Here is a 26,399-nt window from a genome sequence, read left to right as displayed (position 1 = left end):
GGCTGTGTGCTCTTGTGCAATGCATGGTGCTGTTCACGCTGATTTTCAGTGCTGCTTGCACTTCTGGCGCAAAATTGCAGCAACTGAATTAAAGAACACAAGTCTTCTCTGTTTTAGACATGGGCCCAAGACCTCTAACAGTCAAAAGTGACCCAGATAAGAAAACGAGTGCATTCTTTTAATAGGAACTCCTCGAAGCATGTGAGAGTGTGGCTTCAGATTTTTGGGTCCAGAAAGCATGATAAAAGTTTTGGCTGAGTTGGTAACCAGACCTAGGCTACACAAAAATTACAAAGATATCTAGAAGTAGCTGAAGGCCATTAAGTGTACTCAACAATCTAATACCTCCCAGAATTTGGACCTGATCACACTATCAGAAGTTCAGGTCAGATCCATATATGCTAAATAGATTTTGCTATTTATTGCTAGGGTGTATTTATTAATTAAAAAATGTAAATTCAGGCACTGTTCTTGTGTGCCCAGGCCTGATCCGAAGCCGTGTTGAACGTCAGAAATAATATGATTATCAGTGGACCAGGACATGATACTGTTAAAACTTCCCTGCCGATGCCTTTTTTTGAAGATGGGCACAATTACGACTGAAAGCCATGATTCCAGGATGCCACTCGTAAAAGCAGCGTTGGTAAACTTGGTAATAGCAAGTGCCAACAGGTTCATCTCTAGTTTATAGTTCATGGGGACCCCATCAGACCCGAAGCTCTAAACATAGGACTTTTGTGAATTGCCTCCACAACTTCTACAGTAAATTCAATATTCAAAGGATACATGGGCAGATTGTCTGGATGGTGCACTTGACTAAAGTGTTCAACCCAAATGTCAGCACTAATATTAGCACAAAGCAGGTTAGAATCAGTTTGCAAGATTTTGTTATTAACTGCGCTCCAGAACAAACCAGTATCTTTGGCCCTGAAGGAGTTGACCAAAGTAGTACAAGCTTTGTCCCTCAATTCAGCCTTCCTCTTTGTAACAGCCAGCTTACAATACCTCTCATTGGTGGCAATGGCCCCCTAACCTCTGCAATAGCTCTTAGAGCGCTATAAAGGCACCACTGAGCCTCCCTGCATGTCCTACCTAACCAAGAATGTGTAGGTTTCTTGTTATGAATTATAGGTTTAAAAATATGATCTAATATTGTTACCTAGGGTGACAAAAATGTCCACACTACAATTTAGTTCATCAATGGGTCTAAAGTTATCGTAAAACAGAGTCAACTGGTTGGCACAGAGCCTACTCTGAACCTCATTCACATTAGTGGACATCCACGCTACTCTAAGTGCATCGTTCGTCAGGAGTAAATTAGAATCTCCCATGGCAATAGCCTGGGGATGATGTTCTGGGCATGCCAACGTAATAGAGAGTGGATTGCGGTCACTAAAGGAACTAGGAATAGCCGCCCCATCCTTGATATAGTCAAACAAATTCCCGCTGACAAAGATGTAATCAAAAGTTGAGCCTGTCCTTCCAACAAAAGTGGGAATGGTAAGGCACCCCGGCTCAGCCCAGTCAAAGGTCATGCTTAAGTAAATATGGAAGCAACATTAAACCTCTGCAATACATTTGGGCGGCTGAGACAACTAATGAATCGTCATTAGAAGTATAAGGGTCTAAGCCGGCTATTCCCTCCATCTCGGTGCCAGGTGTGGCATTAATGTTCCCTGCCAAAATAATATTCAAGCCAGTGCCTGAGTAAGTGGAACTAAATTTCAACGTGCCAATAAAATCAAAGTGAGAAACCAAATTGGGGTTAGCATTAGTAGAAAAATTGTCATTATAAAAATAACTGAAACGAAGCTCAAATAGTTGAGCCACTTGACTGTAAATGCCTGAAAAAGCCTGTTATTTGTATGGATGCTCAAAATAAAGCAGTCTAGGGTGATGTTAAACCAAACAGCTAACCCAGCCCTAGCCCTGCCATCCCATATGGAGTGGCAGGAAGAGAAAAACAGGTGAAGCCATCACAGAACAAGTCTCTGGGAGACGAGGTCGCCTGCAAAATGACAATATAATATGCTGATATAAAATCAACCCAATTCTTCATTTGGGTTTTGGCAGCAAGCCCTGCGATGTTCCAGCTCAGCAGTTCTAACTTGTTATCAGGGCAAAGAGGGGCGGAACGTGACCCTGTGGAGCGACTTGGAGCAGCCTCCAGAATTAAGTCGATAGGAGATGACACAGTGAACTCCCTAATAGATGCTTTATTTTCAATGCCACCATCGGCTAAAGGTGACAGAGTAGTAGTATCAGGTAATGTCGCACACCCCAGACAAGGCTGAGAAACAGTTACTTGTGGGAACAGCGTAGGATACATATTGTGAAGGCCGACAAGCACACCTGTCGCTCAAAGCATCACTCCTCAGTCACAAATCTCTGTAAAACCATCCTTATGGAAATACCATTACGTCATTTGGCCCAGCTAGACCTTGATGGGAGAAGCGGATGAGCTCACATGCAACAAATGGGTTAGCAAAAAATACAATTACACATTTTCCCTCAAACTCCTTGTCCCTGTGACCCATCCACGCCACTCTACGGGCAAACAAAATGCACGGACACAGTCTTGCATTGCATTTAACATGAGAGTGAAGTCAGTGAGTGGCCTTATTCATTAATTGTTTGGTGCTCTCAGTAACCTGTGGATCAAGTTTTGGAACCTTGGCCAGGACTAAAAGGTACATGCAAGCAGCCAATGGTAAATGTAACACAGAAGGCTGTCCAAAGCTGTTGAAGTGGGTGGGGTGTCATGTGCTTGATGTGTGGGTGGCATGTGGGGCTGATGAAGAGAGGTTGCCTCAGTTATTGCACTTGATGGCAGCTGATGAAGAGGCTGAATAAAACGTGGAAAGGACTTGTTGACAACTGCAAGTGTTGGAATATGGGTGGCCATAAGTTCTGATACACAGTTTAATTTCTCCTTCCCATGTGTACCATGTCCTAACCTCACAACCTCACACAATTTCCTTCCAATGGCAGATAAATGCTCAAGCACATTGGAAAGCCTGGAGACTAAAACTGTGTTGAGAAGATCTGACATCCGAGTGAAAAGGATGTTAAAGTCCAGGCCAGGGCCCAATGAAGAAGAATTGGGGGAGCTGGAAAAGTTACATGAATGCAGGGCCAAGTGATTTGCCATTGTGGCTGTAGTTTGCTTGCCACGTGCTTCTTGTGCTTTGCAGGAGAGGAGCAGACCACAGGGGGTAAATGTGACGTTGAGGGTAGTGGGCAACCTATAGCTGGGCAGCAATTGGAAATAGAGCCATCTGACCCACTATTTTGAAGCCCTCTATTGGGCATGGATGATTCAGCAAGCATTGTGGGTGGAGGCAAATCAAGGATATCGTCAGCAAGGGACAACTGCCACTCTGCAAGCTGGACCTCCTTATCAGTAACCTCCAGAGCTCGTTCAATAAACCCATCAAAGGTAGAGTTTTTAGTTTTAGTGGAGTAAGGTGTCCCCAGCGCGTGTATGCCCATATTGGACCTTAACCCCTTGCCTTTCACAACAATCTACACAACAAGCCTCACAAAACAAATCCTAGATCATGTCTTGGGGACGGCAGGTACAGTTAGACACAAGGAACACAAGCTAGAGCTGTCAAAAGAAAAGAAGTGACATTGGGTTAAATTCCACCTTCAGCCTTTAAAATGAAAATGGACAAGGATGGCTGACATACTTAACCAGGAGACAACAGCCATGGGTTGCGTGGGGCAGCCTGACCTCCTTGGGTCAATGATGGGCAAAGACGGGCCCTCTCTTGGCCTGATCTTTGCCATGATGCCCCTCCCGTCACGGTAGCTTGGCACACTTAAAGTTCTTTAGAGAGCCCTGCCCCTCCTCCTGGGCTCGCTGGTGGGTGCTAGGGTTTGTAGTCCACCCAAGTGCTGGCAACTAAAATGTGAGTTAAGGATTCGAGTGCTGCAGTAGCTTGGTGCTCTTAAAATGCTTCAGAGAGTCCTGCCCCTCCACCTGGGTTTGCTGGTGTGTGCTGGGATTTGTAGTCCCCTTGAGTACTGGCAGCCAAAATGTGGGTCAAGGCATCCCACGTTGCTCTAGCGAGCATGCTTAAAGCACTTTAGGGAGTCCTGCCCCTCCTCCTGGGCTTGCTGGTGGGTGCTGGGGTTTGTAGTCCCTCAGAACGCTGGCAGCCAAAGTGCAGGTTGAGATGTTGCAACAGACATTTTAGATCAGGGCCCAGGAGTTCGACACACATATATTTGAAGGAGAAGGGGGCATGTGGCCTCCCTCCCTGAGCCAGTAAATGCCCCGGGGCCTGAGCTGATTTTTAACTTTATCAAAGGGGCTTAGCATGTAGCTCCCCTCCCGCGATATTTCCTGGCCTTTGTGACACCATTCCATGGACCCGCAGTGTTATTTGGGGAGAAGGCATGGGTCTCCCTCTGCGTGCTGTAGGATGGCCCAATAGACCCCATCCTCCAAGGCCAGCAACAATACATTGTTTCCTGACCAGAAGAGTGTGGGCAGTGAAAAAAAACAAATTCCCTACCTGCACTGTCCCAGGCAGGAAACATAGCTTTGCTCCCACCTGGCGGAAGCAGAAACAAAAGCTCCTCCCACCAGGCAGGAGGAAAGCAATAGAGCAAACTCTAGCTGGATGGATGGGTGCTGGCAGGGGTTCTGGGAGGGGAGTTGGCAGTGCCACGGGGGCAATGGGCCTCCCCAGTGGTCTCCAATGTTTTTAGATGTTATGGGTGTCCCAGGCGGGATGGTGGCACCCACTTAAAAAATGAAAAAAACACTGGCAGTGTGGGAGTGGGCTCTCCGTTAATAACAAAATAGGCTGAGGGTGCCCTGGTTAGGACTGGGACATGATAAGTGTAAAAAAAGAAAAAAAAAAGTTGTGGCCTCTGTGCTTCGCTGTTGAAGTAGAACGGTCTCTCATTAAAATTCATTGCTTCCTTCTGGGGGCACCCCTTAATGCCCCAAATGGTTTTTATTTTTATATAGTTTAGTTGTTGTGGTTCCCCAAGGAGTGACAGGAGCTAGGTTCTCTGTAGGCTGTGCTCGTGCTCAGCCTTGCTTTTGACAGTGCCCAGACACTCTCTGGGCATGCGCTCACCCCTTGAGGACCAAAATACATTTCAAAAGGGAAGCATGAATTCTCTCTTCTTCTGGCAGGCGGCACATCAGGAGGCCCAGTAACTCAATTAAATGACAAAGGGGCTGCTCCTTTTAAGAGCAGATTTTTCAAGAGGCCCACAGCAGGCAGTATGAAACAAAACACATGTGATTGTGTTTCAAAGACAGGGTGTGGATGTGGCATTGAGGCCAGACCTGCTTTAAAATATTACATTGTTACTGATATTTTCACCTAGCTGTATTGTCACTTTAACCTTTGTTTTTGCAGTGAATATAGATATAAAGACAGCTATAGATATAGATATATAGGTTCACTTCATTTCCCAAAGTAGTAAAATGGTTGGGGGTGCATGGCCTGATGCCAAAGAAATAGGCTCCCTGGGGACCCAGGCCTATCAGCTGACATCCTGCTTCACAACTCTCCCCCTCAGATTCATATGTGTGGAAAACAGTGCCCCGCATTGCCTACTTCCCCCTCCCAGCAGGGTTTCTAGGCTTACAGGGAGCCCATGGATCGGTTAGCTGTCCCCAGCTTTAGCTGTCCGAGACCTGGTAGTTAGAGGACTGACACATCCTGGATCAAACCTGGTAGGGGGACTGCTTCTCCTGTCCTCCGGTGACTCTGCTGCCTGCAGACAGGGCCCCCATGTCATACTAGCCCCATGAGAAGTGACTGGAGCCTTGCCTCTTGAATTATGGCCTGCTGAGACAGCAACATTGAGGGAAACACTTCCTGCTCCTGTGGCATGCTGTGGGGGCCTGCGGCGACACCGGTCTGCATGGGTGGTGTGAGAGACCATTGGAGCTCTGTCAGTGAGGTGGAGACGAGAGGCGCGGATGCCTGAGAAGGCGCGAAGGCCGGCTGTGGGACCTGTGACAGGAGATGAGAGAAGGGGAACCAACACCTGACCTGAGGAGCCCGCATGCACCTGACCTGAGGAGCCCGCTCTCACTTTCACAGTACAGAACCTGCTCTTATCAGTCAATTGATCGGCCAGCCTTCGCTTTGCTCTCACTGAGAGCCACACTGGTGGGATCCACTGGTGGCTGCCTGCTGAGATACTCACCGCCTGGTTGCTGGATCCCAATTGAGGAATAGTTGGAGACCTGCGCCTTGCTGAGCGTGCTAGGACTTGGCTGTGGGCCTCTGCAGCGCATGGCCTAGTTAACCTGGCTCCACACGGCTCTGTAACATTACCTCCTTGACAATTATGGGTCGTCATATGAAAAAGAGAAACACAGAGAGCGAGCTATTGGAGGAGGCCCTCCCCGTCGGTGATTAGGGGTAAAGGAGCATTCAGGGGCCCACAGATCGACCTAGTATGACCCTGGACTCTATTCTTCTTGCCATCACGGACACCATAGAGGCTCTGGAGCTTAAGATAGAAGCAGTAGTGGCGGACTTGGGTATTCTCAGAGATGATCAGCGTAATCTATCAGAGCGCTTCACCACTGCAGAACGATCGATTGAGGTTACTCAGACGATGGTGGAGTCCTTCCAGGACTGCATAACGGATGCCACTGAATCACTGCAGCTCTTTGAACACCATGCAGAAGATGCAGAAGGTAGGGCAATGTGCAATTTCATCCGAATAGTTGACATCTCCTTTGACACTCGTTCTGAAACTGAGCTACCAAGGTTCACCCCAGGATCTGTCAACAAACTTGGCTGAAATTAAAACATAGTGCCCATGTTAATGACTCATGGGGGTCAGGCGCTTGGGGAACATTGACCTTTCCATCTGCCACTACAATTGGGTGATTGATTCAGTAACAGGGGAGGGGGAGGGACTTGGAATTTTGACAAATGACTAGTGCTTTGCTGTTCACAGGTGTGATTATGGCTCAAGGTCCCTGGGGCCAGTACCCCCAATAGAAGGCTTTGGTGTGCCTAGATCATTAATCTGTTTTGTTGTAAGTTAATGTGTGCTGGTTTGGATGGGGAGGCCATTCAGTCTCTGTTCTGTGGTGGTGTTGATTTGACTGCTTGTTGGGTTGAGTTAGCATCATCCCCGAGTTCGCTTCAGTGCTTTACTGTGACTGCTCACCTCCCAAGGAGTTATCACTGGGGATCCCTTTCCTATCGCCCTTGCCTTTTGTAGGGCTGTTTTGGCCTGAAGTGGGATGGAGTATATAACTGCTTATGTGGCATGTACGGGGGCTATACAACATGTCTAAGAGATATAAAGTACAGGCCTACCTGAAGATGTGGGGGGCCCACATTGCCCTGCTCCAAGAAACACAACTCACTGCACTAGAGGGGGCTGTGCTCCATAAGAGATGGCAGGGACATCTTTTCTGTACCACACGTTCTGGTTTTGTTAGAGGGGTGCTCATAAATATGTGTAAGACCGGGGGGTGCCTTTCCAGGTTCTGGAAATGAGAGTAAATGGAGAGTGCAGATATGTGGTAGTTAGTGGCTGGCTGAATGGCAGGGATATCACCCTAGTCAACAGGTACGCCCCCAATATTGACAAGACTTTATTTTTTTATGCTCTCTCTCTGGTACTGGATCAACACATGACACATCCTATCATAATCAATGGAGATTTTAACTGCATTGTGGATCTGGTGTTGGATCAATCACACCCGCCGCTGTGAGACTCACCTGCCTTGTGCTTAGCAAATAAGTTCTGTACATGGTTGATTTACTGGGGACTGATGGATGCCTGGAAGCAACAACACCCAAATGACAGGAACTATTCATTCTATATTTTATTACATGTTTTGCATGTGCGACTGGACGCCATCCTTGTACACCCCAGGTAGAAACACTGATATCCCAAGCGGAGGACTGAGCGTGTACCAGCTCAGATCATAACCATTTACTTGTGGCTCTACCCTGGAGGCCGACCCGACCTAGTATACCATTCTGGTGCTTGAAGAGTGATTACCTGTAAGATCTGTTTTTAGGCACACCATAGAGGAGGGGATAAGGAAGTCCTTCACAGAAAACAAGGGCATGGCCTCCTCTATCTTGACGGGATGAGACGACTTTAAGGTGGTACTATGGGGCCAATGTATAGCTCATGCTGGTGGGGAGTGCAAGACACTGCTGGCAGAGGTTCTGGCACAGGAGCCACTCGTAGGGCAACTAGAGTGCGATAGACACACTGACTCCACCAAACAGCAGTCACTATTAGAAGCTTGAAAATCATTAGCAGAACAAGTGGAGAAATTGTGATGCTTTGGCTATAAGAAGTATATGGCCAGGGCCCATGTTCAACAGGACAAATCAGGGTTGTTGTTGGCCTGGTTGGTGAACCCGTCCAAAAAAGGAGCTGCAATCCTGGAGCTGGAGGATGAGTGTGTGAGCAGGGTCTACAAATACTTGTAGATTAGTATCCTGTTTCAGTTTTATTACACTGCCCTATATGCTAGGGGAGATCGGGATGCACCTTTATCCCTGGAGACTTACCTAGAGCCCCTTCCACTTCCCTCCCTTGCTCTTGGGGCAGCTGGGGAGTTGGGACCAGACATTGTGGTTCAGAAAATGAAAGCTGCCAGTGCTGCGACGGCCCAAGGAAGAATCTGATGGGCTCCTAGTTGAGTTTTATGCTACATAAAGTGACCTTCTAGTACCTCATCTCCTGGAAGTCTATAATGTAGCAGAGACCACCCAACTACTACCACCAAGCTCATGCAAGGCTTTGGTTGTGCCTCTCCCCGAACTAGGCTGGCCTACAAGTGATGTTACCTCTTACAGATCCCTGTTGATGTTAAACGTCGATTAGAGCAAACAAATTAATTCCTCAGTTGTTGTAGGTCCAGCCTTTTTGCCTTTGTCTCCAAACCAATAAAGAAAAGTTTGGAGGCAAAACTTTGATACAGACAGTTTCCAAAATTGTTGTAGCCTTCTTCAGAGCTGTCCCACCCATAACTTGTGTGGGGGGATGAATCACCATTCACTAGTGCTTAATTTGTAAAAGAATAAGTGTCCATGCTCAAACCTCTGATAAGAAGTCCACAGCCAGTGCTATTACATATCAGCACACTGAATTCCGAGGCTGGGTAGTCTATAATCCATCTATTGTAACTTTAATCGTCTACCAGACTCCCTCTGGCTTTTTAGTTCAGTCTTGTAGGTTCTTGTTTCCCCCCTTTGTGACGTTTATCTATCTTTCTCTATCTCCTTCTTTCCCTTCTGTTTGCTTGTCCCTCTGCTACTCTTAGGAAAATGTCAGATGAGGAAAATTAAGTTTCACTCCACAAAAAAGAGTGCCTATGGGGTCCACCAGCAATCACCTGCTCAAATTAAGCACTGCCTTTTACACCATCTCTAAAATCACCTCTTCCTCAGTTATCTTCGTAGATGTCAGAAAAACATGCTTCAAATTGACTAGTTTCTCACATTCTGTGGAATGTATATTTTTAACACCGTGTGGTCAGGTAACACTGATTAAAACAAAATATTGTTTATAGTTATAAGGGAGATAGGTTCTCCTAAGAAATTTTAAGAATGGTGCATTTTAATGGATACTGGCCAGCAACTTAAACTGAAACATTAGAAATGCTTTAAGCAACATTTTGGATGAGAGTTGTAGTTTCTTTATGGTGATTATTTACAAAGAAATGCATGGTGCACTTAAAAGAAAAAATCATAAAATGTTCAGGTTTTGCAAAACAAAAACCAAAATTATTATTTTTTAAAGTGGACAAAGAAATAAGGAGTATTCTCTAAAATCCTGGTTTCTATGAAAGGGGGCTTAGGCTGGGACGGATCCAGGCACATACCGGAAAACAATCTAATTAAGTTATATTCTGACACATGATTGATTGTGACCCAGCCCTGTTAGCCTTTCAGAGACACAACTTGTTTCATCATTAATCATCAATCAATAGGTTACCATCTTGCCAGTATTTCACTAGGTGTAGGCGCAATTGGCGTGATTATCCCTAGCTTAATTACTTTTAATTTCAGCAAGGTTACTCGTAGTTATACGTAATTGTGTGAGAAGCATAATCCAGTATTTAGCACTGTTTTCTCCAAAATGGACCCAAGGATGCATTTTGCACTCAGGATATAGCAGTAAAGGCTATGCAACATGGGCAGTAGTCACCAACAGCCACTTGCTCTCTCCTAGTCTGTTGTTCCTGTACTCCTGCAGTAGGATTGTTGCCCCAAATTACTGTTAATTTCTCAAGCTAGAGTAATTGCATTATTTCAGTAATTTCACATCACAAGAGTAATGCATAAGTACTGAAATTACTCCATTACTTCAGCTAATTAAAATTTCTACCAGGCCTATATTTTAGAGTGGCCTGTATTTCCATTACAAAGGCAGTAAAATAATTGGGATAAAAGCGAAAACCTGTATTTCTTTCCACTTTGCTATATAAAGTTATAATAGCAATTACATAAAGAAATCACTTCAGAAGTTCTTTAGAGTTGCCTAAACTATTAATAAAGTATCTTTAAATAAAATAGGGGTGCATTGCCAGGATTAAAACGAATACAGAATATTTTATATACATTTATATTCAGGCACCAGCTCAAGCCTTTTCAAAATCTCACAAAGGAAGGAAAGGGCCTGTATTTTTATCCTTACAATCCAGTAGCTCATAATGTAAATTGTGGATATGAAAAACCCTGCCCCTCTCTACCATTTAGAGAGCCCCATCCACATGAGCAATTTAAGAAAGCATGGAATTTTTTGCAGCAACAAAGTATTTTGCCTCCCCTATAATGCTAGTGGCAAAGGCAAAAGAATGGCTTCCAAGAAAAATGAAACTTTAAAAAACATAAACCACAAATGGGGCTAGGAGATTTCACTGGGTGGGGATGGCAGTCCTGGCCCACCCTTAAGAGCCAGCCCTGCTTAGCAAAGACATTCCACAAGAAATAGCTTGATGAATATCAATACCGCCTACAAGGGCAACAACCACTGTGTTACTATCACTCAGAGAGGACATGGAAGGTGGAAGAGCTCCGTGCATGTTAATATCCTGTCAGAGGGCAGAACCTGCTGCATGCTGTCACCCACAAAGAACATTCCACTATGAAGAGCTCTGTGCATGCTAACATCATTTGAGAGTGCAGAAAATGTTGTATGCTGTCACCCACAGAAGACATTCCGGTGGGAAGAGCTTCGTTCATGCTCAGGGCTGGCTTTGAGGCTGGTGGCACCCTGTGCGGCAGTCTTTTTTGGCGGCATCCACCCCATGACCACCTCCTCGGATTCACTCACTACCACTCTGCAAATGCGCCGCTCATCTCTCCATAGCCCCTCCCTCATGGACATTTCCTGGTTTTAAAGTGCTTGTAAAAGCTGGCTTTACTAATCCACTCAGCTGTCCACATAAAAAATAGTTCTGTTCTTTGCCGCAGGCATATTTGCCCTCTACTCTACTTTATGTGGAGTCAAATCTGCCGCTACAAAAAATTTCCATCTCTCTCCCTAGCAGGAACTTTACTCACAAGCGGTATCTTGCCATTTTAATTGTTTCCTGAAGGCTGGACGCACAAGGAACTTTTCAGCAGGTGCTTGCTTTTAAATCGCAAGCTTTGTAAGTCATTGCTAAACACAGCGCCCCCCTGTGGTCAGCACCTGGTGCGGTCACACCGCTCACACTGCCCTAAAGCCGGCCCTCTGCATGATAATATCCTGTGAGAGGGCAGAATCTCTTGCACACTGTCACAAAGACAGGACATTCCACTATGAAGAGCGCTGTGTATGCACATTTTTTTATTAACGGGCAGCACCTGCTGCAAGTTGCCACACAGAGAGAGGACATTCCAGTGGAAAGAGCTGTACACATGCTAAAATTCCGTAAGAGGGCAGAACATGTTGGACACTGTCACCCAGAAAGGATATTCCACTTTGAAGTGCTCTGTGCATGCTAGTATTCTGTAAGAGGGCAGAACCTGCTTCATGCTGTCACCCAGAGAGAGGACATTCCAGCAGGGAAGAGCTGCGCACAAGTTATTAATCTATGAGGTGGACAGAACCTGCAGAACATTTTCACATATTGAGGACATTCCACTACGAAGAGCTCCATGCATGTGAATATCCTGTAAAAGGACAGAACCTGATGCACACTGTTACTCAAAGAGAGGACATTCCAGCTGGAAGAGCTTCATGCATGCTAATATCCTGTAAGAGGGCAGAAACTGCTGCATACTGTTACCTTGAAATATGATATTCCAGTGGGAGGTACTCCATTGATGCTAATACTGTGTAAAAGGGAAGAATCTGCTTCACACTGTCATTTAGAGAGAGGCAACTCCTGTGGTAAAAGCTCTTGGGAAGCTAATATCCTGTAAGAGAGCAGAACCTGCTTCATACTGTCACCCAAAGAAAGGATTTTCCAGTGGGAAGAGTTACTTGCATGCTAATATCCAGGGGTGGGCAAAAATGCTGGAGTTTTATTCTGTGGAATTCTGTAGCATTACATTAAAATTCCATGAGATTCCGCGAAGGAGTAGCATAGACGTTGCAATATGCACTGCATACCCCTTGGTGCCCTTACATAAGTATGTAAGGGCACCAATGGGTATCCACTCCAGTGCATACCACTCACTGTCCTTACATTCTTATGTAAGGGCACAGAGGGGTATGCACTGCAGTGAAGTCCATACCCCTTAGTGCCCTTACATAAGTATGTAAGGGCACCACAGGGTATGCACTGGATTGCAGTACATACTTCTCAATAGTCATACATACTTATGTAAGTGCATCAAGAGGTTGTGCTGCACTACAGTACATACCCCTTGGTGTCCTTACATAAGTATTTAAATACTTTGAGGGGTATCCACCCCAGTGCATTCCATTATGCATCTTGACATACTTTTGTGAGGACACCCAAGAGGATGAGCTGCACTGCAGTGCAGTCCATACCACTCAATGCCCTTACATACTTATGTAAGGTCACATAGGGGTATGCAGTGCAATGCTGTGCAAACCCCTCAGTGCCCTTATATATGTGTGTAAGTGCACTAAGGGTTCTCCACTCCAGTGCATAAAACTCGGTGCCCTTACATACTTATGTAAGCACTCCCAAGGGGTATGCACTGCAGGGAATACCACTCAGTGCCCTTAACCACTTATTTAAGGGCGCTGAGGGGTATACACTGCAGCGCAGTGCATTCCCCTTGGTGGCTTTACATAAGTATGTAAATGCACCAAGGGTTATGCCCTGCTGTGCAGTGGTTCAAACAGGGCTGGAAGAGGGAGAAGTCGCTCCATGTTTTAAAACCACTGCAGATACAGTTTAATCACAGGGGGATTGCTCCCTCTTCCAGCCTTGTTAAATTAAAAACCACTGCAGATTAATTCCGCTTGCAGAGCGACGGAATTTAATCAGTAATTCCGCACTACAGGAGTAAAGCGGGATTACCAAATTCCTTCAATTCCTCCTACTCATACTGTTATCCTGTGAGAGGGCAGAACTTGCTTTCCATTGTCTCCAAGAGATGGGACATTCCAGTGAGAAGTGCGTAAAGCTAACCATTGCTGAGATTATTGCACACACCCCCTCACACAGGGACACAGAGAAAGACGTACATGGTTTTAAATAGCTCCAAAGAGAACAGAAGCTCTCCACCAGGCCAAGACATTGCCACAGAGAGAGCCTATCTAAACACACAGGGCCTTATTTACGAGGCGCAAGCTGCACATAGTGCTACTGGAGCTTCATTTGTTTTGACGATCCAGTGGTGCAGTGTGCCATCCCACATTTACAAGGCCACGCAAAGCCACCTTGTGTGGCTTTTCATGCCCTTGTAAATATGAGCCGCTTTCACGCTTAAAACTGCATAAAAGAGGCATTCCATGAGTGTTGCTGTGGGTGTTACCATGCAACAACCAGGGAATACCAAGGAATCTGATGCCTTCCCAGATGTACAAGTCTGGGAATGAGTCAGATTCCTACGCTACCTCAGAGGTGGCATAGAAGTGACACAATAGGAGAAATATCTTTATTTCTTCCTGTTTTCCCCTCTTTCTATGTGTGCTGCATTCTGAAAGAATGAGGAAAACAGCTCTATTGATTGTTTTTGTGCAGGAAGGTGTGCCTTCCTGCACAAAAACTATCTTCCCCACAACGCAGGCATCTTTGCACTTTGGTGCAAGGGTGCCTGCATTGATGCTAGGCAGCAATATGTGCACCAGCGCAGGGGGAGAGGACAGATGCATTTCTGCCCATTCCCGGTGGTGCAGGGTGATGCAGCAAGACACCTGCTGTGCCACCTTGTGCCACGGGGCTTGTAAATGAGGCCCTAAGACTTACATCGCTATCAATCCCTCAACGGATCACTAACACACATAGTAGAAGCTCTTCACTCTAGACCAAGCTAACACCCGAGGAAGCAGCATTTTGGCCCGGCCTAGGTGTAGGGATCTTGCGACGTGATGAACGAAGCGTAAACCTTGCCTCCGTGTGGAAGAAGACGTCAGAAAGGGTTGAGTGAGATGGGTGGCGAGTCTGGCAGACGAGATAAGTGGGCCGAGCCTGACTCAGCAGAAGGAACCCTTGGCTACTGGCCCTATCAATCTCAGAAGGCCTGGCAAGCCCTTAGCAGAAGCAGCTTCTAGAAGCGAAATCTGACTCAACAAAGCTACGAACACCAAGCAAAGATGGTTCAGTGGACAGCAGAAGAGAAGGTCGCCATCGCCTCTGTGTGGCCACAGGTGGACGTGGAGGCTGATGGAGAAGAAGCCCTGGCCAGTTATTTATAGCCAACTGTTGTGTCACACCATTCCCATCCTTAATGTCAGTATTCGCTGATCTTCCCCATCTTCCTCATTCCCAATATTTCATGTTTTCCTAGCCTTATCTCGTTTCAGTCAGTTTACCCTTTTATTTGTCATCTCTCCACTAGCCTCACTCTGTGTCTGTTTGTCCCAAGCCTAATTTGAAGTAAAAACGGGCACTTTCTAGCAGCGGTGGTGGTGGCTGTAAACGTCAGTGCTCTGGTTCAGGTATACTATGGTTATAGAGCCAATATGCCATGAAGTTTGTTTGTTGTTCTAGCTTCAAGTGCAGTCGCGTTTACACCAAGAATCTCCTGTAGCCTCAGATAATCTCAGCTGCATGCTTGAAACAGAATGTGGACATTAACAGCTGTTAGTTACCCTCCAGAAATTATGGGCCAAGTCACAGGTGAGGGCCCATAATGAGGGAAGGGTAATTAAAGCCGTTTTGCCCTGCAGTTAAAGGCAATAGGGCTATTAGCACTGCCTCCCAGCGGTGTTGAGGGGGCAAACGACTCGTGTTCTCCACCAATCAGAGCGCTCCTTTTGTGGCCATAGCTTTTGTTACCCTATCATCTCTTGATCTGCACTCTCGCCTGGAGCTGGGATCCATAACTGCAGGAAGGGTAATTAACAACGGCTATTGCCTGCAGGCACAGGAACACTTGAAGCATAAATGGATCAAATAGCACTATAGCAGTGAAGAAGTATAGGTTTCGTTCATGATTCTCAGCCACTACAAATCAACATTCCAACACCGCACCAAGCCATTTAGCATTCTAAATAAGCTCTACTCAGTGCGGTCTAATTTTTTTTTTGTAATTTTGAAAATGCTCCTGCAGGATAAAATCAAATCATCTTCACTGTTTCATCAGAGCGCTAATGTTTTTCAACTCCGTTCCAGATTTTATATTTCAGTTCACCGGCTTGTAGCAGAGGGGGGTGTGCTGTTGGCCAACCATGGTATGTTGCCCTGGAAGGTCACTTTGTCGGGTGGTCCCAGTAAAGGGACAGGCTCAAGGATTGCGAAGAGCATGAATGGTGGACCGCACTAGGGGCCAGATGTAGCAAAACTTTAGCGTCTCACAAACCGCGAAAAACGCCGTTTGCGAGTCGCTGAAGCCACTTTGCTATGTTGAAATGCATTTTGCGAGTCGGAACCGACTCGCAAAATGCATTTCGGAGTCGCAAATAGGAAGGGGTGTTCCCTTCCTATTTGCGAGTCGCAATGCGATGTTATTCCATTTGCGACCGCGAATGCGGTCGCAAATGGACTCGCAGTTACCATCCACTTGAAGTGGATGGTAACCCAGTCGCAAACGGGAAGGGGTCCCTATGGGACCCCTTCCCCTTTGTGTCTGGCATTAAAAATAATTTTTCAGAGCAGGCAGTGGAAAAATACCGAAACTAAAGGTTTCGGTTTTCTTTTCAAAGTGCTGCTCGTTTTCCTTTAAGGAAAACAGGTTGCACTTTGAAAAAAAAAAACTGCTTTATTTAAAAGAAGTCACGGACATGGTGGTCTGCTGTTCCCAGCAGGCCACCATCCCCATGAGTGCCCTGAATCGCTATGGGGTTGCAAATTGCGACCCACCTCATTAATATTAATGAGGTGGGTCTTTGCAACCCCATAGCGATTCGCAGAAGGTGTCTCAGACACCTTTCTGCATTCCAAATTGCGAGTTGCAATTTGTGAGTCGCTGGGACTCGCAAATTGCAAGTCGCAATTTGGAATAATGCTACATCTGGCCCTAGGTTTTCTTTAACAACTGATGCACGGCTCAGGTTGGAATCCGCATGCACTGTGCTTCAGTGGAATAGATTGACTGGGATCCGTAAGGGTTACGTAGCACATGGCACCCAAGAAGAAGAGCAGTAAGTAGGCAACATACGTAAGGCACAATATAAAACCAGGACTCTTATAGGTGGATTAGTGCATTAAAGAAACCCCTACCTTAGTATTGGTCCTTAGAGACAAGTTACACGGCAGACCTGGTCTATGGGGATTAATAGCAAAGGGCATCTTTCAGACTGTTGCATGGGCGTACTCAGTGTTATGAGTGAATGAGTGCTTAATTTGTAAACAAATAAACACACACATAAACAAATACAAAACTAACTAACTAACTAACTAACTAAATAAATAAATAAATAAATACGTGCAGTAGTCCTTAATTCTTCCTAGAAGCCTGCAGCTGGCTCTACCAAGTGCTGGGCTGCCGAATATCAAGTCTGGCTCGTTATGATTCTTCCTTAGTTGCTTGTTCCTCATTCTTTTGCCATCCTACACTTCCCATCTTCTTCTCGCTTCCCTGTAGATTCTTCTCTCTGCTTTGTCCCAGTGCCACTCTCTCCGAATGTTTCTCTACCTCCTTTCTACCTTTTCAGTCTTTCTGTTTCTAACCCCCGGCCAAAGTCTGATTAGGAAAAATCAGTCCTGGGCCACACAAATGAAAGCAGGAGTCTGCCACCTGCAACTAGTGGTGCAAATTTAGCACAGGGCCACAGGGCCCCCTGAGGTAACCTGCAAGCCCAGACAATTGATAACGCGTCTAGTCCTTAGAAATTACTTATGCTTGGACACGCCGGAGGTCGGTGAACCTTTTGACCGGGTTGAGTTCTCCTCATCTGAAGAATTGTCGGATCCCCCAAATCAATAATCATTTATAATCAATAACCAATACTCGATTAGTAATCAATCAACAAATTAGTTAAACAGAAAATCAGTAATTAGACACACCATGACCTTTCAGTCATGAATAACCACACCTGTTTATTAAAAGTTAATGAGTTTATTTCCCTATATTAACAAAGCTAACACAATATAAGTAAGTCTCAAAATCAAATGATACACATATACGAACATTAATGGCTGTTCATAACGACGGAAGAAACGCAATCTACGCAAAACTTGGATTATAAAGCACTCGGCTATAGCAATGCAAATCACTAATAAAAGTAACTGAAATTGACTAATTGCATACATCGGCCAGCATAACAAGATTTCAATTCAGCATGGTGCATCAAATGAATACCTCAACTAACCTCTGATTAGCATTGGCATGTGGGGCTTCATGCAAAAATGAATTTAATCAACATAAATTTAGAAACCTTCTAGCTTAGGCTCTGTCAAAAATAAGCAGTTGGTACCTAAGAAGGAAAATACAACGAATAATACATTTATCCTTTTATAATTACCAAATACAATCAGCATTCAAGGAAAGTCTTCGTCCTTCAGGTACCGGTTCGATCAGCATGGGGCAAACTTCAAGGGGCTAAAGTTTAAGGCAAGTTTTCCTTGCAGAAGCAAGGAAAATGGGGGAACAAAAGTTATTGAATGGGCAAGGCAAAGTAAAGTTAAAGTTAAAGTCTCTAGGGTGAGAATTCTTTAAAGTCTTTCTCTCTCTGGGATAGAGATAAAGCATCAAAGTGTAATCAAAATGGATTCTCGAATCTGGCTTAAAAATGACATCAAAGAAAATGTCTGGCTTCTCTTCGTCCGGTGGGATTAAGTAAGAAAAGTTCAAAATTCTTCAGGTTCTTCCATTGGAGGGTCCATGGGGTGATTTCTCTTTGACCAATGAATAGCGTCTTTTCTCTTATTACTCATCTACGCATAAGGTGTCCTTGAAGTTTTGGAACACAAGTAGCAACAAAGTTGCCAATTAATTCTGCATCAGTGTCTTTATTGTCTGCACCTGCAGAAACTGACCTTGCTTCAAAGGGGATGAAAGTTGCTTAACACGCAACCTTGAGATAAGTGTATTAGTGATTCTACTGGAAAAATACAGCTTTTAAAGGTTTAAAACACGTCTTTGTTAATACAAGTGAAAACTTACACAGTTAAAATTAAGACCAGGCAACTAGGCCAAAGCCTCTGCTAAATTTAAGCTAAGCATATAACAATTTTAACGAGAAAATCATAGAATATAGCTGCAATTATGACATTTTAACACATTTGTCGATTTTCATGATTAATTAAGCTTGTTTATACTAATGGCGATCTACTTCGTGGGCACATTTTCTACATACATTATTTTTCTTTGCTAAAATCACATTGTCTTATACAATTTTGTTACATGATATATGAATGTTTGTTAGTCTTTCTTTTTCTGCTTCATCACAATGCACCAGTCTCATAAGTGGGCAAGAGAAAGTGGCACGCGCTAGGCTCATGTGTCAGGGGCCTAAAGATAGGCTTGATGTATGCAGGGTTTCACATTCAACTGTAGTCCCAGTTGCCTTCCAGTTTTCCTTCTAAAATGCCACTAGAGGAGGATGTGGGTCACCAGTGTGGATTCTATCCTGCAGAGAAGGCAATAAGTACCTCGAGGCATCAGCCTCACACCACACTGCAGGACTCAACAAACCAGGCACTAAAAGGTCTCTTTTTGCTCACAGCACGTGCTTCATCATTCCCGCCTGTGTCTCCTGGGATGGCATCGAAGTGTTATTCCTTGTTTTAGGTAACAGCAGCAGGGAGAAGGGACCCATCTCCCTAACCTTATTCTGAGCAGCAGGGAGAAGGAAGGAGAGGAGGAGAGTGAGGAGGAAGGGCTGATAGCCAACTGGAGGAGAAAGATGTGAAATGCCGAGGGACTTGATCCTTACTGAGTAGGATGGCCTTAGACAAGGGTAATCTAGAAGCAAAAGACAGTGTGAAAGTCAGGGTGATACAGAAGGCAATACCTTAATATTTCGGGGCCCACTCAAGCTTGGTGGAGACTATGACAGGTACCAAAAGGTACATGTGCAACACAAGGGTTGGTTCTGCTGCTTCCCCTGCAGTCGTTTGTCTACTACAAAGGTAGCTTATTGTAGCCTCACACAGAGCCTACTTTATATCGCGAGGGCAGGGTGTTGTAGCCTGCATCAGACGGAGTCCTGCTCACAATATGGGGGTTAGATTTTGTATTCTCTGATGACAGTTGATGCCTAGGCCTGGACAGTCGTGATCAGAGAGCTTGATTAAAAATGTGGGCTTTCGCTGTTTCCTGAAACCGGACATGTGTGTAGTAGCTCAGAAAAGTGGTGGTAGTGAGTTTCAAAGGTGAGGGGCCAAAGGCATGGAGATCTGGCACTGGGTTTGTTGCAGCATGTATCTGTTTGTGGCCCCCACATACCCCTGTTCTTTCATCTCTTGATGCCCATTTACTTTGAACAGTTTAAACTGTTTTACTGTTCTTTTTTTGTTTTCCAAAGATAAAATCTTAATGGCAGCAGTGATCAGGCAGGAACCGTATTTTGCCTTCTTGTCTCCTCTGTCTTAGGGTGCTGGTCGTCTTCCCCTGGACCCAGAGGTACTTCAGCAGCTTTGGGGACCTTTCTTCTGCAGCAGCCATCATTGGCAATGCCAAGGTTCGCGCCATGGCAAGAAGGTCCTGTCCGCTATGGGAGTAGCTGTTAATCACATTGATGATATCAAGAGCACATTGGCCAAATTGAGTGAGCTTCATGTGGACACAGTCCACGCGGAGCCTCAAAACTTTCAGGTGAGGTGAAAACCTATCTCTAGTTTGACTCCTAGAATTTCATATAGAATCAGCCACTGTCCTAAACAGGTGTCAAAACTCAAGCCTTGAGCTGGTTTAAACAGTTTGTCACTGACAAATGTTCAATTTTAGCTTTAATATATCACCTTTTTGAAGTATCCTGTAGGGATCCACCAAGCTCTGCCCTCATTCCCATTCTATTCATAATAGAATGTCTTAAATTGATCCATCTAATTCCAACATTGAGGATCGTTTGCCACATTTATGCCCATGGCACACAATTTTAGAACCTGGCTACCCTCAGTCTCCCATAAAACCTAGTCGTCAGAATGCAAGCTCCTCATCAACACATGAAGGGGAATTACCATATTCAGATTAAATCTGAAAAATAAAAAAGTACTCCTTGTTGACATACACCTAGTCCCCATTTCTGGCCCACAGAACTCGTTCTTTGTCTCTCCATTTCATCCTCATTTAGAAAGGTTGAGGTTGTTTGTGGTTCAGTTCTTCCTCTGGCTCCTCAGATTTCTTTCGTGGTTACGAGCGCGTCCACTGTTTTCATTGTTGTGTGTCACATGGCCCATACCTGCTTGGGTGATGTCATCCATATTTAACCTGAAGGCTGAGTGGTTAAATAAAGGAGACTGGCTGCTCATGGCCAATCTTGGTACTCTAGCAAGGCAAGTGGTGCCATTTTGTGTTCCAGGGCGAGCTTAGACCTTGAGACCTATAACATGTTAGATAGTCACATGGGATACTCATCAACTGCGAAGGAGTTTTCTTTAACAAACCACGACTTACAGGGGCGCACTGAAGCAAGGGAAATTGTTGAGTTACGTTGTGGGAAAATGAGAGGGCAGAAATGCCCTATATCTACAAAGACATGGAGCATTTCTTCTCTCTCCTTGTAATGGCACACTGTGTGATGCCAACACCAGCGCAGACACCCTTGCACCCTAGTGCAAGTGTGCCCGTATTACAGTCAGCTCACTTTTGTGGAGGAAGGGACACCTTCCTGTACAAAAGCAACCCTAAGAGGTACAGTCCTCTTTCTCTGTGTGCTGCAGAATGCAGCTCACATAGAAGGAGGGTGTAACAAGCATAAAGATATTACTCCTAGTTACGCCTCTATGGGCTGAGCGAACAAAGGTTCACAAGTCTTTGTAAATCTGGGTTTGCATCAAAATATATGGATGGATGCATAGGAGCATGCTCCACCCATGTAATGTATACCCAGTGCAAAGTAGTGCAAGGCAGTGTGATGCACTGAATTACGTTACTTTGCCTTTAATAACTTATGTGAAGTGGCTTTACGTGGCTTAGTAAATGCCAAAAACAATTTTGCTTGAGGGCCACGCCACAATGCGATCCCAACACAAAATCATAGTAAATCTGGGTCCATATATTTATGACCAGAATCCTCATTTTTATGCTGGGAAATTGCCACCCCATGCATGCTTCACCCAGGGTAGTGAGATCTTCCATAATTTTGGCTGAATGTTCCCAGGTTTCATCACATCTGTGGAGGAAGTGAGCATTTAAAGTCTTTGCTTTCCCATCTCCATGAGAAAAAAAGCTAAGGGCCTGATTTAAAAGGCCTTAGCGCCACCTTAGTGCCTCCATAGCATAATTTTTGTTATTGCTAAGGTGGTGCTAAAGTGTCTTATTACACACGCCATATTTACAAAGTGGTGCAATGCATACATTGCGCCACTTTGTAAACCCTTGCGCCACATTATTGCTGCACCAGGCATAATGTATGCAAGGGGGTCGTTCTCCCATTAGGCAGGGCTGAAAAAATGGCGCTCGGAAATCTAAGAGATTTCCTTGAGCCATTTTTCAGCACTTTTAATGCCTGCAAAGAGCAGGCGTTAAAAGGGGGCTTGCCATTGAATACAGTGAGCCCCTATGTACTCTACAGGAGTAGTACCTACTTTCTGGGGCTACTCCTGCAGAGTACATCAATAGCGTCAGAAATTCTGAAGCTATTGTCCCCTAACCTGTACCATGGTGAGCTGTATTTTAAATACAGCGCACACATGGTGGCGGTGGGGGGGGGCACTAAGGGGCACAAGGAAAGTGGCTCTGCACTGGGCGCAGTGCCACTTTTCTTAAATCAGCCCCTAAGTGAGTGAGAGAGAGCAAGTAAAAGAGAGACGCATGTGTATGAAAAAGAGTTATTTGGATGAGTAAGATAAGGGATTCAGAATGTGTGCATGGAAGAGACTACACAACTTAGAGCAAACATAGCTGAACACATGCAACTCCTTCCACCAACCACCCATACACCTATGCTTCACAGGACTCCTAACATACAACACATATGTAGGTGTGTGATTTACAAATATGCATAATGCAGGGGTATGGAATTCCTATGGCCAATTGTTTGGGGTCAAGGACAACAAGTTTTCACGTTTAGTGTCTCCTTGGGACAAATGGCCCCAAACCCTTTGACTGGTAGTTTATATTACCACAGTATTGACCAGGGAAGAGCATTTCCTGCAGTTAACTTGATAGTTGTTCCTATAAGCTAATGCTGTTTGAACTAGTATTTATGGTTCATTAAAGCAAAACCTTTATTGTTAGAGTGAATTCTCTAAGGAAATGTTGTAAGCTCAGACTGTACGAATTACAGCATTTCCAGTATAAACAAAATATGCAGCTACGTATAATGCTCCCAGAAAGCTCTCTGATTAGGGGCAAATATTTGCAGAAGCTTGAAAGCAAGATTGAGGATTCTTTGCTTTCAAAATAGAATGTTCACAAAAACAACTAAGAACAAACAGTTTGCTAAACTACTGTGAAAGTTTAGGTACCATTTCTTTAACCATCATTTAGTAAAATGTGTTGATGCATGCCAGCATTTCCCAAAAATATTATTCATGGAAAATGCGTGTGACCATTTTCAACAAGATAAAAGGAAACATGAAATTAAACAAACATTGGCAAAACCACTAGGTCTACCATTGGTAGTCAGCCATCAACATTATAACAAACATTGTCAAAAAGCAAAAATATGCTTTGGTCTCAAAAAGCACACATTGCCACAATAGTTCCTGAACAAAGTTACTTTGTGTGCCGAAGCGCTCTTTGTGAAAGAGCAGAATGCTATCACTCATAGTGATTCCAGTCAATAGATAAACAAAGAGAGAACAACATTTTAATATAAACAAAAGGTCTCGCTTAATGCCAGACCTAATTAGGGGCCCAATTCTTAAAATCACAAATATGCACCCATGGTATATGTGCTTGCACTAGTGCAGATTTATGGCTTTCATGAATCTCCAAGAATTTACAGACATAGGCCAGAAAAACATACTCCAAGAAAATATTTGTGATCTGCATTTCAGCCCGAGCAAATATGCATGTATAAATTTACTCATGCAAAAATCTGTTCAGCATTTACAAGTTCACTTTCCCTCCAAACACTTTTTTCTAACTCTGGGCGAAATTTTACTTCTGTCCTAGTCAGGAGTACATTTCCATCCTTTTTCAGTATATGAAAGCTTAGAGAAGAGCTGGATAAAACTCCTAAACCATGCAAGTTAGGTTTGCACAGACTCAAAAGGGCATTCCAACACTGGAATTATTGCGTAGCATTGCCTCCAGCCTCAGTAAATAAGTCTGTGGAATGGTGGCAAAATAAGGGGATTGCTACTATTCTAACTCTACTAAAGTATTAGCATAATCTGAGAGGTTATTATCAGAGCTCTTATTTACTGAGATTGCCTCCATAATTTGTTGCCACACTTCATGGCACCAAACGGACAAGTGAATTTTTTGTACAAGACACGTAGATTTATGAAGCAACTTGCCACATGAAAATGTAGGTATTTTATTAAATTTTACACCCCTAATACCTTAACATAACAACATAACCGAAACACAGATAGTTAGACTGTGTGTGTAAGAGAGAGAGAGAGACAGAAAGAGACAGAGAGGGGATGTAGCACTACTATGAGAACCACCCCAGTGGTCGAAGATAATCTTTTATTACTTTGTGGCTCCTGGATTGGGCTGATGCCTAGCCTTTGGTTTTGCATTTAATGCTGAGAAACCAATAATCTTCTATGTAATTAAGTCTGTCCTTGGCCGCTTCTCCTGTTTCTCTGCTTGTGACACTGTCACTAACAGTCCTCATTTATTTTGCTTCTTCAGCTCCTTGGATACTGCCTGGTAATCGTCTTGGCCTGTCAGCTGGGAGCCGCCTTCACTCCTGAGGTGCACGCCGCATGGGAGAAGTTCCTGGCAGTGTCCTGCGCTCCATTGTCTAAGAACTACCACTAGAGGGCACTTATGTGCTTACACCTTAGACACCAGTCTGTGGGTGGAGGTCTGCTGCGGTAGACTGTGGGAGGCAATCCCAGGGTTGCTTACCACATACACTAAGGATTTCATCTGGAAATGTGTGAACATCAATAAAGAGAGTCAGTGCCTATGGGACCACTTGTGTATTCTTTAGTTTGCTCCTTCATAACAGATTTGCTTATTTGTGACTTTCGCTTATAATTTCCCAATAAATGCACCATATCACATAAGTTAAACAGTTACGCTTCACACCACTGTTACACAGGCTACAGTGACAGGATCCACTGTATTTAGCTATATCAGTGCAAAAGAATTTCGACTTTTTCTCTCAAACTTTAACCTAGCTGCCATCTCAAATCAAAACTGCTACACTGCATGTCAATCCTTACTTACCACCTGTAGGTTCATGGCTGCTTCTGACATCGTAACTCCAAAGCACTTAGGAACCAATGAAGTGTTTTTTGGCCCATTTTCTCATCTAGCACTCAGCATATAAACATCAAGGCACTGATTTACAAGGCCCTTGCACCGCCGCAATGTCATTTATTTTTTAATGCTGCGACGGTGCAAAAACAACTCCAAATCCACAAAGTGAGGCTAGAGGCCTCTGGCATCACTTTTTACCCCTGGTTGCCAGCTACCAGTAATGATATGCAAGGTAGGTGTTCCCAGGCAAAAAGCCATACAGTGCTGATGCAGTGAAACTTACTACATTTCACTGCATCATTCTGCACCTTGACTTCATCAGAATTTTACCGCCTCTTCAGAGCAGGCAGTAAAAGTGACACAGGGATTTTGTCTATGGGGGCCTCCCTGCATTGCTGGGGTAGCATTATTTTTTGTGCTAGTCCAGCAACGTGTGACTTTAGTACTACAGTTGCATCAGACTTTTTGACACATCTGTGAAAACCTGCACCATGGAGCTTTGTGTGGTTAATACAGCACATCCATTGCGTTGTTAGGGGGTCGCAGGGCAGTGCAAGAAATCTGATGCATCGGAGCCAATGCACCAGATTCTTGAAAGTGAGGCACTAAATGTTAAACTGTGGTTTCACTCATCCCCCTATCAGTTCATTGTAGAAAGTTTGGCCATTAAAACTTGAAAAATTCTAGGTTTAGTACCCAGGAGCTCCAATACCAAGATACTAGTAAACAGTCTAGTATTGCCATCAGATGTTTTTGTCAATAAAGAGAGGCATCAGTAACTCTGGGGGGTCTAGACGACTGACCAAAGGGTTCTGAGTTGATCCCTGAAGGTCCTCTGAAAATGAAGAATTACTGGTGAATCAGGAATACCACACATTTCTGTGGTTAATCCCCATTTCCCCTCAGAGTTTCACACAAACATTTCTGCTGCTTTTAGTAGCTAAAATGTCTGGGCCGAACACAACAGATCCACCATGTTTCTGCAGACCTCATAATTCTGATGAGGCCAGTAATTTCTGTTAAGTGTGGCCGGTGCAGTACAGTAGACAAATCACATGACAGAGATTGGCCCAGTACAGTAGAACATAATAGGAAATTATGTGTGCAAGAACAGGGTGAAATTATACAAGAAAACACATAATTTGCAAATATGTACATAAGTAGGTCAGTTATCAAAAATATGTATGCAGTTAGGCCAAAACAAATGAATATTTGATTACGTCAGGTTAAGAAATTAGTCTTAGTCTTTCATCAATTTAGATTAGTTGATGAAAACACTTTTTGGCGTTACATTGTAGGAGGCTGGCCTGGCTTGTAGTGGGTACCTTGGTTACCTACACCTTATACCAGGTCCAGTTATCCCTCATT

The 26,399-nt window shown here is 44.4% G+C and overlaps 1 pseudogene; it reads left to right on the top strand.

Annotated features, from left to right (window-relative positions):
- Positions 1–14,691: 14,691 nt before the first annotated feature.
- LOC138304319 (hemoglobin subunit beta-2-like) lies at positions 14,692–24,584 on the top strand (annotated as a pseudogene).
- Positions 24,585–26,399: the final 1,815 nt, after the last annotated feature.

Source organism: Pleurodeles waltl, chromosome 7, assembly GCF_031143425.1.
Source record: "Pleurodeles waltl isolate 20211129_DDA chromosome 7, aPleWal1.hap1.20221129, whole genome shotgun sequence".
Classification (NCBI taxonomy): Eukaryota; Metazoa; Chordata; class Amphibia; order Caudata; family Salamandridae; genus Pleurodeles; species Pleurodeles waltl.
The sequence above is the reverse complement of the archived record's forward strand: the minus strand, read 5'-3'. Positions and strand labels throughout refer to the sequence as shown.